Source organism: Tachypleus tridentatus, chromosome 13 (assembly GCF_004210375.1).
Source record: "Tachypleus tridentatus isolate NWPU-2018 chromosome 13, ASM421037v1, whole genome shotgun sequence".
Lineage (NCBI taxonomy): Eukaryota > Metazoa > Arthropoda > Merostomata > Xiphosura > Limulidae > Tachypleus > Tachypleus tridentatus.
This window is the reverse complement of record NC_134837.1, coordinates 1,997,804-2,013,245: the sequence shown is the minus strand read 5'-3', so window position 1 is coordinate 2,013,245 and position 15,442 is coordinate 1,997,804. Positions and strand designations below refer to the sequence as shown.

At 32.3% G+C, this 15,442-nt stretch overlaps 1 long non-coding RNA gene across 6 annotated transcripts in view; it reads left to right on the top strand.

Annotated features, from left to right (window-relative positions):
• Positions 1–2,987: 2,987 nt before the first annotated feature.
• LOC143238559 (uncharacterized) overlaps positions 2,988–15,442 on the top strand; it is a 35,375-nt gene continuing 22,920 nt past the window's right edge. For 3 of the 6 annotated variants that reach the window (XR_013020643.1, XR_013020639.1, XR_013020644.1), the window contains exons 1-4: positions 2,988–3,187; positions 4,082–4,215; positions 6,199–6,379; positions 12,118–12,211. This is a non-coding gene — a long non-coding RNA (uncharacterized LOC143238559). The other 3 variants (XR_013020638.1, XR_013020640.1, XR_013020641.1) reach the window with 3 other exon arrangements.

The window sequence follows — 15,442 nt, the reverse complement described above, 5'->3', positions numbered from 1 at the left end:
TAATAACTTGTTGTTAGTAATTATGATATGACACCGGGTGAACCATCACAGTATATTAAGTTGTTGTTAGTAATGATGACACGACACCAGGTGAACCATCACAATATATTAAATAGTTCTTAGTAATGATGATACGACACCAGATAAACAACCACAGTATATTAAGTTGATGTCAGTAATGATGATACGACACCGGGTGAACCATAACAGTATATTAAGTTGTTGTTACTAATAATGATACGACACTGGTTGAACCCTACAGTATATTAAGCTGTTGTTAGTCATGATGATACGACACCGGTTGAACCATCACAGTATATTAAGTTGTTGTTAGTTATGATGATACGACACCGGGTGAACCATAACAGTGTATTACGTTGTTGTTAGTTATGATGATACGACACCGGGTGAACCATAACAGTGTATTACGTTGTTGTTAGTAATGATGATACAACACCGGGAGAACCATAACAGTATATTAAGTTGTTGTCAGTAATGATGATACAACACCGGGTGAACCATCGCAGTATATTAAGTTCTTGTTAGTAATGATGATACGACACCAGGTGAACCATCAGAGTATATTAAGTTGTTGTTAGTAATCATGATACGACACCGGGTGGACCATAACAGTATATTAAGTTGTTGCTAGTTATGATGATACCACAACGGGTGAACCATCATAGCATATTAAGTTGTTGTTAGTAATGATGGTACGACACCAGGTGAACTATCACAGTGTAATGATGATACGACCACCACACTATTTTAAATTATTGTTAGCATTGATGATACCACAACGTGTGAACCATCACAGTGTATTAAGTTGTTGTTTCTAAAGATGGTACGACACCGGGTGAACCATCACAATATATTAAGTTGTTGTTAGTGATGATGATACGAAACCGGGTGAACCATTACAGTATATTAAGTTGTTCTTAGTAATGATGATACGATACAAGGTGAACAATCACAGTATATTAAGTTGTTCTTTGTAATGATGGTACGACACCGGGTGAACCATCACAATATATTAAGTTGTTGTTAGTGATGATGATACGAAACCGGGTGAACCATTACAGTATATTAAGTTGTTCTTAGTAATGATGATACGATACAAGGTGAACAATCACAGTATATTAAGTTGTTCTTTGTAATGATGATACGACACCAGGTGAACCATCACAGTATATTAAGTTGTTGTTAGTCATGATGATACTACACCAGGTGAACCATCACAGTATATTAAGTTGTTGTTAGTAATGATCATACGACAAAGGGTGAACCGTCATAGCATAATAAGTTGTTGTTAGTAATGATGATACGACACCAAGAGAACCATCACATAATATTGAATGGTACTTAGTAATACGACACCAGGTGAATCATCACAGTACATTATATTGTTCTTAGTAATCATGATACGACACCAGGTAAACCATCACAGTATATTAAGTTGTTGTTAGAAATGATGGTACGACACCGGGTAAACCAACATCGTATATTAAGTTGCTGTTAGTAATGATGAAACGACACCGGGAGAACCATAACAGTATATTAAGTTGTTGTTAGTAATGATGATATTACACCGGGTGAACCATCACAGTATATTAAATTGTTGTTTCTAAAGATGGTACGACACCGGGTGAACCATCACAATATATTAAGTTGTTGTTAGTGATGATGATACGAAACCGGGTGAACCATTACAGTATATTAAGTTGTTCTTAGTAATGATGAATCGACACCAGGTGAACCATAACAGTATATTAAGTTGTTCTTTGTAATGATGGTACGACACCAGGTGAACCATCACTGTATATTAAGTTGTTGTTAGTAATGATGATACCACACAAAGTGAACCATCACAGTATATTAAGTTTTGTTACTAATTATGATACGACACCGGGTGAACCATCACAGTATGTTAAGTTGTTGTTATTTATGATGATACGACACTGGGTGAACCATCACAGTATATTAAGTTGTAGTTAGTAATGATTATACAACACCAGGTGAACCATCACAGTGTATTAAGTTGTTGTTCGTAATGATGATACGACACCACGTGAACTATCACAGTGTATTAAGTTGTTGTTATTAATGATGATACGAAACCAGGTGAACAACCACAGTATATTAAGTTGTTTTTAGTAATGATGATACGACACTGGTTGATCCCTACAGTATATTAAGTTTTTGTTAGTAATGATGATACGACACCGGGTGAACCATCACAGTATATTATGTTGTCGTTAGTAATGATGATACGACACCATGTGAACCATTACAGTATATTAAGTTGTTGTTCGTAATGATGATACGACACCGGGTGAACCATCATAGTATATTAAGTTGTTGTTCTGGATTATATAATTATTATTATAAAACTTTGCTGAAATCAGGAACTAAAAGCAAAGTTAATTAATAATAGAACATCATAGTACAGGCTATGTGTTAACAACAGTAGCATGACATATTGTTAATGTATATTATTGGTAAATCCAATATATAGAAATACGTCATTGATAGGCGTTTATATCTGTATCTATCTACTTAAACAATAAATACAGTATGGCATATCCATCAAATGCCACTACAAACAAAAATCTATTTTTAAAGTCCCACTTTTGGTATTCTAGATTCAGACAATTATGAAAATAAATACGATACTCATAACATTCCTTTGTTTATCATATGTAGAATGTTAAGTACTCTCCTTGTGACAAGATCCCAGCTTTCACCAGGACAAAACCTGAAGGTTTGATTGTATCTTTATTGATGTAATTTATAGTTTTAAGAAACGGAGTTTGAAAAGAAAAAATCTTATTTTTGTCAATAAACAGTAGCACATTTAACAGACAGAAAATGACCGTTTCTATCAACACGGTCCCAACACTTTTCTCATGCTGCACTTGCCGTAAAAAGAATCTTTTTTTTTTTCTTAGAAAACGTTTACTTTTTCTAAAATTTCCACACGGCGCTATCTAAAACAGCGTAATATTTGCTAACCCTCTCACAGGTTGTAGAGTAACTTTAATGTCACTTGCTAATTGTCTAACTTTTGTTTCTCATTCAAGAATTTAATTCAGTTATATAATGTCTATATGTGAATATACATTTAAATTATTTAGACAAAACTTTATACCTGCAAACTGTACTGGTCGAAATACCCATGAAATGCAAGGTACGTTTGAATGCAAAATTGTTCATTTTCTTCGTACAGTTCGGTTCCAATCTTAATATGTTGTTCCCTTAGTTACTATACACAAATATTCAATAATATTATGGTTCCATTTTATTGTTGCCCTTCTCAGTTTGTACTGGTTAGAAATGAAGTAATAGTTGTCAATCAATTGTTATAAATATATGACGTACGCGAAAGAGAAGGAAAATGAAGACAAATATAAAACAGATAAGTGAGGGATAGCAGTTGGAAAAGACAATGTTCAAAGTTGAGTTAAAAAAAAAAAATTCTCCTTTAAACTTGTTTAACAAATTGTACCTAGAGTATGAATTACGTGTATAACAGTTTGTTGGTGTATTTCTCAGAGCAAAAAGTTTGAGATGTGACAAGTCATACATGTCGTCTGTAGATTTACATATGTGTGTGGTTATATATATATATATATATGTATTTATGTATTATACAGTCGTATTATGTGAAATAAAAAATGGAAAGAACCACACAATGTTCTATGATTAGATTAAAGTACACAAATAGATGCTACAAAGAAACAAACATTTAAAGTTGAAAGGTATACACAAGTTACTTCCAATGATAAAAACAAATTGTAATATTTTGTGATACTTTACAGTAAGTGTGTCAAAATGATTTTAGTTTTCTGTGTTTGATGTTCCATGTTTGTATTTATGACTCTCAACAACAGCACCATTTTAAACATGTTCTGTCCCATGGTTTGTCCATAATGTTAGACATTGTTTTTAGTGATATTGACACTGTCTACCTTAATAATGTTTTTAGTTTTTTTTAAAGGCCATTAATCTTTTTAATGCCATTTAAGTTTTTTTAATATGTAAATTACACATTTTTAATGTGGCTTCCTTTTAAAAATCACAGTTCATCTAGTTTGATTTGAAATTAGAAACTGGCTGTAACATTAAATAACTCAAAACCAGAACTGGAGAGGCGAACTTCAGGTAACTAACGCTGCTGTTTGGATTATCCATTTGAACTACTCGTTAGTCATCCTGGTGAGTTATTATTATAATTTTGCTACATGTCTTTTAAAACCTTTTTATTACTTTCCTTTTTTAAAATGGCCATAACGTCAAATAATTCGGAACCAGGACTGGAAAGGCCAACTTCAGGTGACTGACGGTGGTTTTTGTACTTACCTGTTAGTCTTCCTGGCAAGTTATGATAATTACAGTTAAGCTACAGAAAGTCCTTTACAACTTGTGTTACAGTAGTTTTTTCTCTTAATGTTGTAGACTAGATGTAAACATTGGTTTTATGATATTTATCTGTTTTTTAAACATTGTTTTGTTTTACCTTAATTTCCATATATGAATTTTACTAAATTTACTTTAACATTTTACTGGATGTTTGGCACAGATAGCATCGCTGTTTTGTGCTATAAAACACTAACTCAACTAACTGATCTCTCACAAATACTGACAAAACTCCCTTGCTACTTCTGATAGATTGTCTGTATCAACAAACATATTACCACTGTGGATATTTTCTTGTGTAATATTTCTTTTCTTTGGTATGGTACTTTCAAAAGTATACAAATGTTCAGATTTTATTTTATAAACACCATGCACTATGGAATTATGCTTAGATGTTAGCCTCAAAACCAGTTATTGTACTATGAGTATCATTAGCCTGTGACTACCAAGTGATTCTCTTGTACTGTTACACAGCTAATTAGTCTTGTCTTCAGTCAACTGCTTGTTTCTTGTGAATCTGTTGCCATGAAAGTTCCTGGTCTCTGATTAGTGAAGACCATGCTTTTTGTCCATCTTAAAATATTCATGAATTTCTATGGTAATAAACATTTTTGTTAGACTACATCAATTAGTAAAAGTACTTTCATTGTTTAACACATAGAGTTTAACACTCATGATTGACTCATCAATGAAAGGTTATTGGTACAGTCCATTCAAAGGAAGTAGTAATTAGAAAATCTGTATTTTTATAATAAGGAAGAATTACAGACAAAATGGGTAAAAGTATTACCAAAAAATAATAAAAACAATTGTAGATCACACTTCCATGAAAATGGAATGTAAATGGGGCATTTAAATAGAAAATCTTTTAGTTTTCATAATTTTTAAGGGTTTACAGTATTTGAGACTTTTTGATCAGACATTGAAAATATATTTGTATGCAGTGGACAGACATCCATATTCACAAATAATGTTATCCTACTAGTAAAATGTGTGAAAATTTGATGAAATATATAGAGTTGACATTTCAAGTCATAGTCTTAAACTGATAACATTTGAATTCATGTTTGGAAACTTGTTTACCAAACTTCCTTGTAAACAAAATTCTCAACATTTGTGTATAATAACAGAGATATGATACAAGCTAGGTGATTAAGTATGACTTGTATAGAGATTTGTAAAGCTCACTGTGATAGAAAACTGGCTCAGCTGAGTGCAAACCTGACAGCTGTCTTGTTTTTTTTCAAATTATGTTATTGTAAGGTTTATAGTGTTGTTATCTTTAATAAACAGTAACAAAATAAAAATCAAACTTCTTCAAAGTCTTTGTTTGTATGTAATTATTATTAAAGTATTGTATAAGAAAGATTTAACACCAAACTAAAAACACTGAGTAACAGTATTTGCTAGTGAACAAATACTATGTTGTGTCTTTTTGTGTAAGTATTAAAATTCATGTGTGGATTAAAGGTAAAAAAAATAGTAGTTATATTTTAGTGTCTTTATTGTTTCTTTCAGGTATATAAAAAGTACTATATTTTCTTCAGAAAACGAGATAGAAAAATAACACTTTCATTTAATATATATTACTTTGAGCATAACCTACTATTTTATAACTTTGATGTACATTTACATATTCAGAGTAAATGAAGGTATTATTGGGATATAATTTTTGAGATACAAAATATTTGAAAATGTAGAATAAGTTTTTTTATAAACAAGTACTTGTGTTGAGCTGTACCTCACGTTTAAATGTTTTAATACTGTGTTTTTATCACCCAGATAAATCATGATTCCAGCCTGTCTAAAAGTTCAAGTTGAATTATACACTCCTTTCTTACATGTGGTAAAGCAGAATTTTGCTTTGGTGTTGTGCCACAAACATAAACAAGCTTCAACATGCTGTATCTGTGTGAATATCTGACAAGATTCCATGATTTTGAACATATGTTAGGACACTCTTGTAAGTGGAATGTAAATTAATTTCTATAGTTTTTAGTATCTGCTTAGATTCATGTAAGTTTAAAAAGTTTAAACATTTGAAGTGACTTGACATTCAGTTTGTTGAAAAATTTTCTGTACCATTCAGCAGTTTAATTTAACCAGCATTTATTTATTACAATGTTAAGGTAAGAAAACAACCAACATTAGCCAAAATGAATAGTGATATATATATGTATGTAAATAGACCAAAATTTCCATGTTAGTCACATACCACACTCTGAGTTATTTATTAAGTCTTGGAAGTTTGAATTGCCTTTATTAATAATTAAGTAATGCAGGTGAAAGTAATTTGCTTGAGCTTATATTATCTAAGTTTATAATAAGGCTTAATAGGAACTGAGATTGTCTATCTATATGTATATTTTAATTTATAATACATTTTCATATTCCTGTGTTTTAATAATAAGTGAATGTTGTTTTTGACTTTTTTATCTTCAGTTTAACATGTGTGAAGAATAGATGTAGATTACTTAATACAGAGAAAAGATACAGAATTTAGAAATATACATAATACATTGAATAGTTATACAGTTTAAAGTAACATTTAGGGTAGCTTAAAGCTGTGAAATGGGTTAAAAAATAACTTATCAAAATAGTTTATTAAAAACAAAATAAGCACAACAAGGTGCCATTTGTTCCTACAAGGCTGTTCTTAAATATCCGTATCTGAGAAAGTAAAGATTTTATTCAGAAAGAAAACATTGATTCCTCTCTTAAGTTTCTCCAAGTGCTGACCTCCACTTGTGCTAACAGTAACTCATTTCATAAACCAATCACACAATTATAAAAATAAGTCTTGCTGGTATCTTGACATTGTTTTTTAAATTTTAATGTTATGCCCTCTTGTCCTATTGTGTTCACAATATAGCAAAGAAATTAAAAGCCTTTATCCTACTAATCCCTTGAATAATTTTACATACTTCAATAAACTAACAGTGTATTTGACACATAATAGTAGAATTAACATGTTAACTAGTGGTTTAGGCATGGGAACTCAATTTGTAATACACAGGTTGCAGGTTTGAATCCCTGTTACCAAACACGCTGATCCTTTATTGGCTTCAGGAACAAGATATCTGTATGTAATCTTTCTTGGCTAATACAAAATATCTGAACATGTATAATTAAAAAACAAAAGATGGGATATAAACATTGTTTAATGAAATTTAGTCAACTTATTGTAAATTTGGTAGTGAGGAAAGCTGAAGAATACTAGTAAATAAAAGGCTGTTACTGATGGAATTTTGGCAAGCTATAGTTTTAATTTTGTTGTATACATTGATCAAAGTGAAAGAAACTTAAAATTTAAAATGAATAAACACAAGTAAAATGTTGATAAAAAAAAGGTAAAATTCCTACATTATGTGAACATGCATATCGTATCAGTCTTATCATTTATTTGAAAAGAACTGTTATTTTGGATCAATTGAATGAAATAACAGCTGGAAATATCGGATAATTTACGAAAGAAATGAAAGTGAAAGTAATTATAAATAAAGATAAAGGTTTGGCAAGTCAACCAGTATATGAATGACATGTTTTTCTGAAAGTTCAATGTATTAACTAAGTACTCGCATGATCAGTGGCTTTTTACATATTTATGGTTTCCATGTAGAGTATCTGGTTTGAGACTATATAAACTTTCATAGAAACATTGATCACTTGAGTGCCTTATTTAAACTGTATCTTTGTTGTTTGTGGAGCATTCTATGGTTTAGTCAGGTTGTTTGCCCAATTCATTCATTCTTTTTGGCTCAGTTTTCATCCTTTTATGTGGGACCAGCCTTTTCTATTTCCATTTTCACAGAGTCTTCCTCACACACCCAATTCCTCTTCAGAGAAGTTTATCTGGTGTGGGCGGGTTTATCAAAGTGGAGAAGTCTGCTATCCACCCCACTCAATTTCTCCTTTATTCGAGGTGTTTGATTTATAATTTACATATTAGTTGAGCCCAACCTCCTCCTCTTTGTCTACAATCAATGGAGGTTTTAGTTCATTTGGCACTATCAACATTTTTTCTCCTTGCTCTGGACATTTTGTTTCTTCCAGGGACTTGGGCATCACTGGAGGCTCTTATCTGTCTGGATTATGCCTGAATGCTTTCTTTCCGGTGGGCACTACAAGTTCATTGGCACCTCATCACCTACCCTTTGGATTTTCAGATATTCCTTTATCTTTCCTTCAGTTCAACTTTCTTTGGTGGTTAGAAAGGAAAAACATAACAGTGAAGGTACCTATACTTTTGTCTGGATGGCCATGTCTTCAAAGATGTGTCATTATCAGGGTGGAGTGCATACTACATTGAACAGGAGTTCTTGGGCCATTGGTCTTGAGAGGAGTTAGATCTTCATATTAACCTCTTGATACTTCTTGCTGTTTATCAGGCAGTGGTTCATTTTATTTGTAATCTCTGGGAATGACAGTTATGAAGTATTCCATCAACTCATTTGTTGTCTTACACCGGCCCCTTGATGTGGATTCCTGTACGTGGTGAGGGGACCTCCCAGAGAAGGTTCTGTTCTTTCAGTTTAACTCCTCTAGGATCTAATCATTCTACCCACCTGTTTGCTCTGCTTTGTGACCCATGAAGGGGAGGAGAGGATCCTGGTGGTTGAGGGTCAAACCCTAACACACCTCTTTGGCCGTGAATTCCTGTAGGCGGGCAGCCTTGGGATGGTCCCCTTAGGTCAGTCGGCCAGTCCACTTGAGTTATTGTTGAGAGGGATTTGAAGAACATCCCCAAGTCAGAAATTCTCGCTGGTTTCTCTACTCAAGGAGTTTCTGCAGTGAGGCGATCTCTACTTGCAAAGATAGAATTCTGATGCTGACCAGTGTCCTCATTCTGACATTTACATCACTACATCCACCTGCCACAATCAAGGCAGGTTATCTTAATTGCAGGGTATAGCCATACATTCCAAAACCTCTCAGATGTTTCCAGTGTCAGAATTTTGGTCACTCTAAGATGTCATGTCATGGTTCATTGAACTGTGCTCATTGAGGTGTCAAGGATCATGATGCCTACGAGTGTGAAATGGACCCTCATTGCATCAATTGCAGTGACTCTCACCCATCCTACTTTCATTCTTGCCCAAAATCGTTGGAAGAAAAGAGGTGCAGCATTTGAAAATGATTCAAAACATTACTTACCCTGAGACTTGAAAGTTGCTGTCCACCACTTTATCTCGGACATATGCTGCTGCATTTCATTCCACTACTAAAGTAGACAGATCTCTCTGTGCCTCCAAAACAATCTTTCTCAAACCAAATGAAAAGGATTTTGACCTGCATTGTTAAAAAAGTTGATGAATTAACTTAGCATTCATCTCTGTCCCAAACATACATTCCAGCAAATCCCAAATCTACTTCCTCAGGTTCTGGGTATGGGCACATCTTTGGGTGCATCTTCTTCTCCCACCACATGATGCAAAAGGATCATTTGTTCATGTTCTCAGTCGCTGGAATCCTCTTTCAAGAGCAAAACCTTCCCAATCGACCCAGGGTAGGATCCATGGAGGTTGACAGACCTCCCTCAAATTAAGACAGTAATGAAAAAAGACATGGTTGTAAACAGAAGGGCTCTCCACCCAATTCAACTACACATAAATAAAAATGGCCACCTTGATACAATGGAACTGTCAAAGTTAATCTGGATGACATCAAAACACTGATTGCTTCCTACCATCCTGTATATCTTTCCTTACAGGAAACATTTCTGAAACCTGCTGTTGCAGTCACCTTTCTGCAGTTTTCTTTGTACAGAAATGACAGACTATGTGATGGATGAGCACATGGAGGGGAGGCACTGTTGGTTGATCAGAATGTGCCCACCCTGTCTTTGCCACTCGACACACCCCTGGAAGCCATAGCCATCTGTGTTTCCTTTGGTCTTACTTTCACTGTTTGTTCTCTCTACCTGTTGCCTTGAGAGAACTACGATTAATCAGACCTTGATGCTCTCATTGAACAGTTGCCATCTTCCTTTTTAATCCTGAGAAAGTGCTGATATTGATGTCCACAACTTTTTTTTCAATAGTGGTTCTTATACTTAATTTCATGCATGTAGTCAGTCCTTTACTGCTACTGATCTCTGAATTTGCTCCCCTTTACTATTCTCCCACTTTTCATGGAGAGTTGACAATAGTCCATGAGGCAGTGATCATTTTCCTATAATTTAGAGAGAGACTGGCCGTGGTCAATGTCACCCATCCCGCATGCCACAGTGGAAGCTGTATCAAGCAAACTGGCCCTCTTTCTTTGCTCTCGGAGAACTTGATCCTGCTATTGTCTGTATGTCATCAATAGATTCTCAAAGACAGCACTATTTTCAACATGTTCTGTCCCAAGGTTTGTCCATAATGTCAGACAGTGTTATTGGTGATGGTTCTAAAAATACAGTGGGAATGGATTTATCATCTTGATTTTAGCACAGTTGTTGCAACTAGAATTATCTTCAGTAATAAAAGTGTAAGAAATTGTTTGTAGTATGACACTGTACAAAGTTCAGATTAATCCAATAAGCTTGATAGTGATTTCAATGTTAGTTATTCTCCCAGGGTGATCATCAGAATTTAGAGGTACAGGTGTACAAATTGTGTAAGTTGTTATGAACATATGTATGAATATATGCTACAAGTTTTGAATTTTCCACTTATTTAAATTGTTTTACTGCAATGAATCTTGCATGCAAATCATCATGTGACAACCTTCCACCAATAAGAGTGTCAAAAACCTCTCCTGACACAAGTGACTCCCTCTATTGTGTTATAATGTTTAGTTTCTGTTCTCTTTAAGTGTTTTATTTTTTAATATTTTTTAATATCTTTGTATTAATTTCTCATAACAGGTTTACTACTTGGAGTACAACATGCTGAGTTATTTCTAAAAGGAACAACTTCTACCTAGTTACTAAACTTACAACTTCATTACAAAAACGTTTTCTTTCATTCTGACAGCACAGTTGTTTGTTTGGTTATTAACTTTTCATTATGAATTCTACGTTACTACTTTGGACGTGATATGTTCTATTAGCATGTTTACATTAGCTTCAGGGCTTTATATTGTCAGTCGTCAACATTATTTTAACTGAACTTTTCATGTTCTTAATTATAGGAATATGTTTTAAAGTCATTTTAAATACTTTATTGTGAGAGAGAAAAATGTAATGTAGATTGTATGGTCAGTAGTATGTACTTAATGGGCATTCTCTACTCAATCATATGAAATTAAATGTAGTCATGTTGTTTCGTATTCAGTCAGTAAATCAAACCACCCCACCCACTCCCCCACAAAAATTATATTTACCAAAGAGTTTTGCCTAATTCAAAGACATTTTCTGGTTACTGAAGGTGGATGAGTTATGACATTTATGAAAAAATGTTATACCCCTAATGCAGAAAATGCTAAATCACATGTTTATTGCAAATTTAAACACTTTTTTATTTATATCAATAAAGATGTATTATTTGAGATAAAATTGTAGAAAAACTTGCCAACATTATGGTTAAGAATGTAACTGAAATGTGTCTGAGGTAATTAACCACCTTAATACAAAAGTATCCAATACAAATAATTAGTAGTAAACTGTATTTTAACAAAAAGATTAATTATGGGACATTGAAAAACAAACTACATATTATGTATTATAAACATTCTCCCTGATTTCCACTTTGATTTATGAAAAGTTTTTTTTTGCAGCATCCAATCAAGAGCAGTTTTCCTGATGATGTCACTGGTGGTGTTTTTATCAAAAGTGAAAAGAAAATTAGGCTTACTAGAAGTTTCCAAAATGGTAAGTGTATCCAAAGAATTTTAAAGAATGCACTTCAAACTAAAACATTTAGGCTATTGATTATGATCCATATACATATTCCATTATCACTTAAATTATACTCTATTAAGCCTGTATATGGGCTTGGTCATTCTGACCAGTTCTGTAATCTCCATGTAACCATGAAACTGTAATGTTCTAAATATACTAGGTCTATCATCATGAGTTTGGGCAAATTTTTATGTAAACATTACAAGCCTTTTGTAAACAAAAATTATATTTTAAGTAAATTGTTTTTACAAAACATTTATCTGTTAATGTATTAATTTTGTGTCGAGAAATTCTGAATAAAGGGTGGTTTTTCATGCAAAGAACAAAATTACTTGTATTTACCTTATGGTTTTTATATAACTTGTAATACCTTCTAATATCAATTTTTTATTTTTCATGGAACTTTAAACTTTCTTGTTTTCTCTATCATAACACCAACTGTAGTGAAAAAAGTAAAAAAAAATATATTGAAAACACAAAATAACATTTTTATTTTCCCCTTCCTATTAAGATGCAAGACAAATAATCTTGAAAACTTCCCACTTTTTACAGACTGAGTAAACCATATGGGGGACGTATTCTGATATTTCAGATGATTATTCACATGTTAGTAGGTGTACATAAACAGGTACTTACAAAAGTGAAGATTTGGGCAGTACACACTATGTTGGATTTAGTGATAACTCTGTAAATAGAAAAGATAGGAAGTTCTAAATTTACACTCTAGCTTTTCAGTATTGGTAATTTGAGTTTTTAATTCATAAGAAACTATAATTGCTATATTTGAACATTACAAACACCTAATATCTACCAAAGCTGCAATCAACATACCAGGTGACACACAAAATTTGATATTCAAGAACTTTGTTGTAAAACGTATCTTAAAATTAAGAAATTAATTAATGTGTAATTTTAAAATTTGACATATAATCTGCAATGTAACACCAAACTTACTGGAGTACATTTATAAAATTAGGTCACTAAAAGTTTGCATGCGAGTCTACAAAGATATTGAAATCCCCTGACCATAGGAAGACCTGTAGTGAGACGGTTATTTAATTTAAACAGCAACAAAGTCCATCAGATCAATCTCATAACCATTTTTACTTGTTACAGTTTACATACTACTAACTTGTAATATATTAAGTGTATCTTCACAAAATTCAGTAGACTTTTTATTAAATGTTACAAGGTTTTTGCACAAGAAAAATCCAGGTTTTTTAATACTTTAACCTACCAGGTTGAAAGGCTCACTTTTTACAGCCCTTACATTACTGGAGTCAACCACATGATCTTTATTTAACTGAGCAATACTTGTGGTCACATTAATGTCCAATATTGACTTACTTTATCATTCTAAAATTGAAAATTACTTTATTCAAACTACGAATCAGCCAATATTTAACAGTAAGTACTATACTATATTCCTGTGAAAAGTAAACATTTAGGACAGGAGCAGTTTCATTTTATAAATAGGGTGAGTAGTAAATTTGAGAATAATAAGTAGCTAATATGCAAAGTTTTTTTATTTTTGTGGCAGTACTCATTGAAGAAGCAATTTACTTTGACAAAATGTACTTCAGTTTTGATTGCTGAAAAAGATGTAAATATATCATATGTTTTGTTGAGATGATTCTAAAATGTTAAAAAATTTGTGATAATAGGTTAATAAGCATAAGGGTTGTTACATTTAATAAGTTTAGTTTTTCTTGCATTATGATCTTTAATATCTTTGAAACAGCATTATGAAAAGGTATATATAAGTTATGATGACGTTTATATTTGTTCCAGATTTGAACTTTAATTTTTATGTTTTAGTACATTATTTTAAAACCTCAACTTTTTATCATCCATAAAATTCAAATGTTTGCCTATTTTTGTTTCTTCTAATAATCTGAAGATCTTATTTCTGAGTAAACATAAACAATAAAGGATTATTTTTATCTTTGATTTCATACTTATATATGTACATAAAAGACAGTTTTGTTTTGTTCTTTTTCAAGTTTATTCTTCATTACAACTGTATATTTGTTTATTGTGCAAAAAAAATGAGGACAGCAGCATGAACTTTGTACATTTACTGAAAACTGCCATGCCTGTTGGGGATCACTATGGCACATTTGAACATCACTGTCCTTTGGGGTGTTCATGCAAACTTCTTTTCATGGGTCATCTTACTCTTTCCTTGGACCCTTTTTCTTTATACCCTTACTGGATAGGTCCTTTGACTCCTCTGTATGTCTTTGTATATGGATGCTCACAAGTTATTTCACATTTCTTTGTATTTGAATCCATGGTGAACTTATTTTCTTGTTTCTTTCCCAAATACCAGTGCAAATACAGAACTTCTTATAGTTATTGAGCAAAACATTGTCTAACCAGGTATCAGATTGAGCATATACATACTGATAAAGTAGGTTATTGATCAATGTTATCTGTGTTAAGTAGATTACCTCAAACAGTACAGGTCAGTAAGGTCAAGTGGGAGCTTATATACATGTATTAATTTGTAGCTTATTAGAACAAGTAAGAAGTAATTTAGGTAGGTTACTTTCTAATCTAATCTACATTTGTGTGTTATAAATAATTATTACTGACCTTGGATCTTATCTAAGCCTATATCTCTACTACTGTTAGTAGCAATAAAACAATGCAGGTGTCCTAATGATACTCAGGCCTAAACACAGGTCGTAGCAACACTGTTTGAGATGTGCAAATTGGAGATAGTTTTACAATGCTTTATGTTTAGTGTCATTTCTACAACATAGTGACAATGTTGGATACTTACAACTTCCTGGGAGAAAATTTCAAAATCCAAAAATTCTTATGAATATGTCTAAGAGACAACTTACAAAAAGAACATTGGAATAGAAAATCACAAAAGTCCTTAATTATAGAACATATTTAGTTTTATAGATGCAGTATAAAATAAAATCCTATTTGCAAATTTCAACTTAAACTAAGACCAAACAACACAATTATTAGTAAAATATTCCCTTCAATGTTTCAGTTACTTTTTAACTTATTATTCAAATTCTAAATCATAATATCCTTACGTATTTAGAAGTTAATTAAGTTAATGGCCATTTTAGCCAACTGACCATCATTTTTGCAAACAATTTTCACATAACTATATCAACTTTAAAGACACTTTACAACATTCATGTTTTAATATTACCAGGAGATATAAATGAAAGTCTG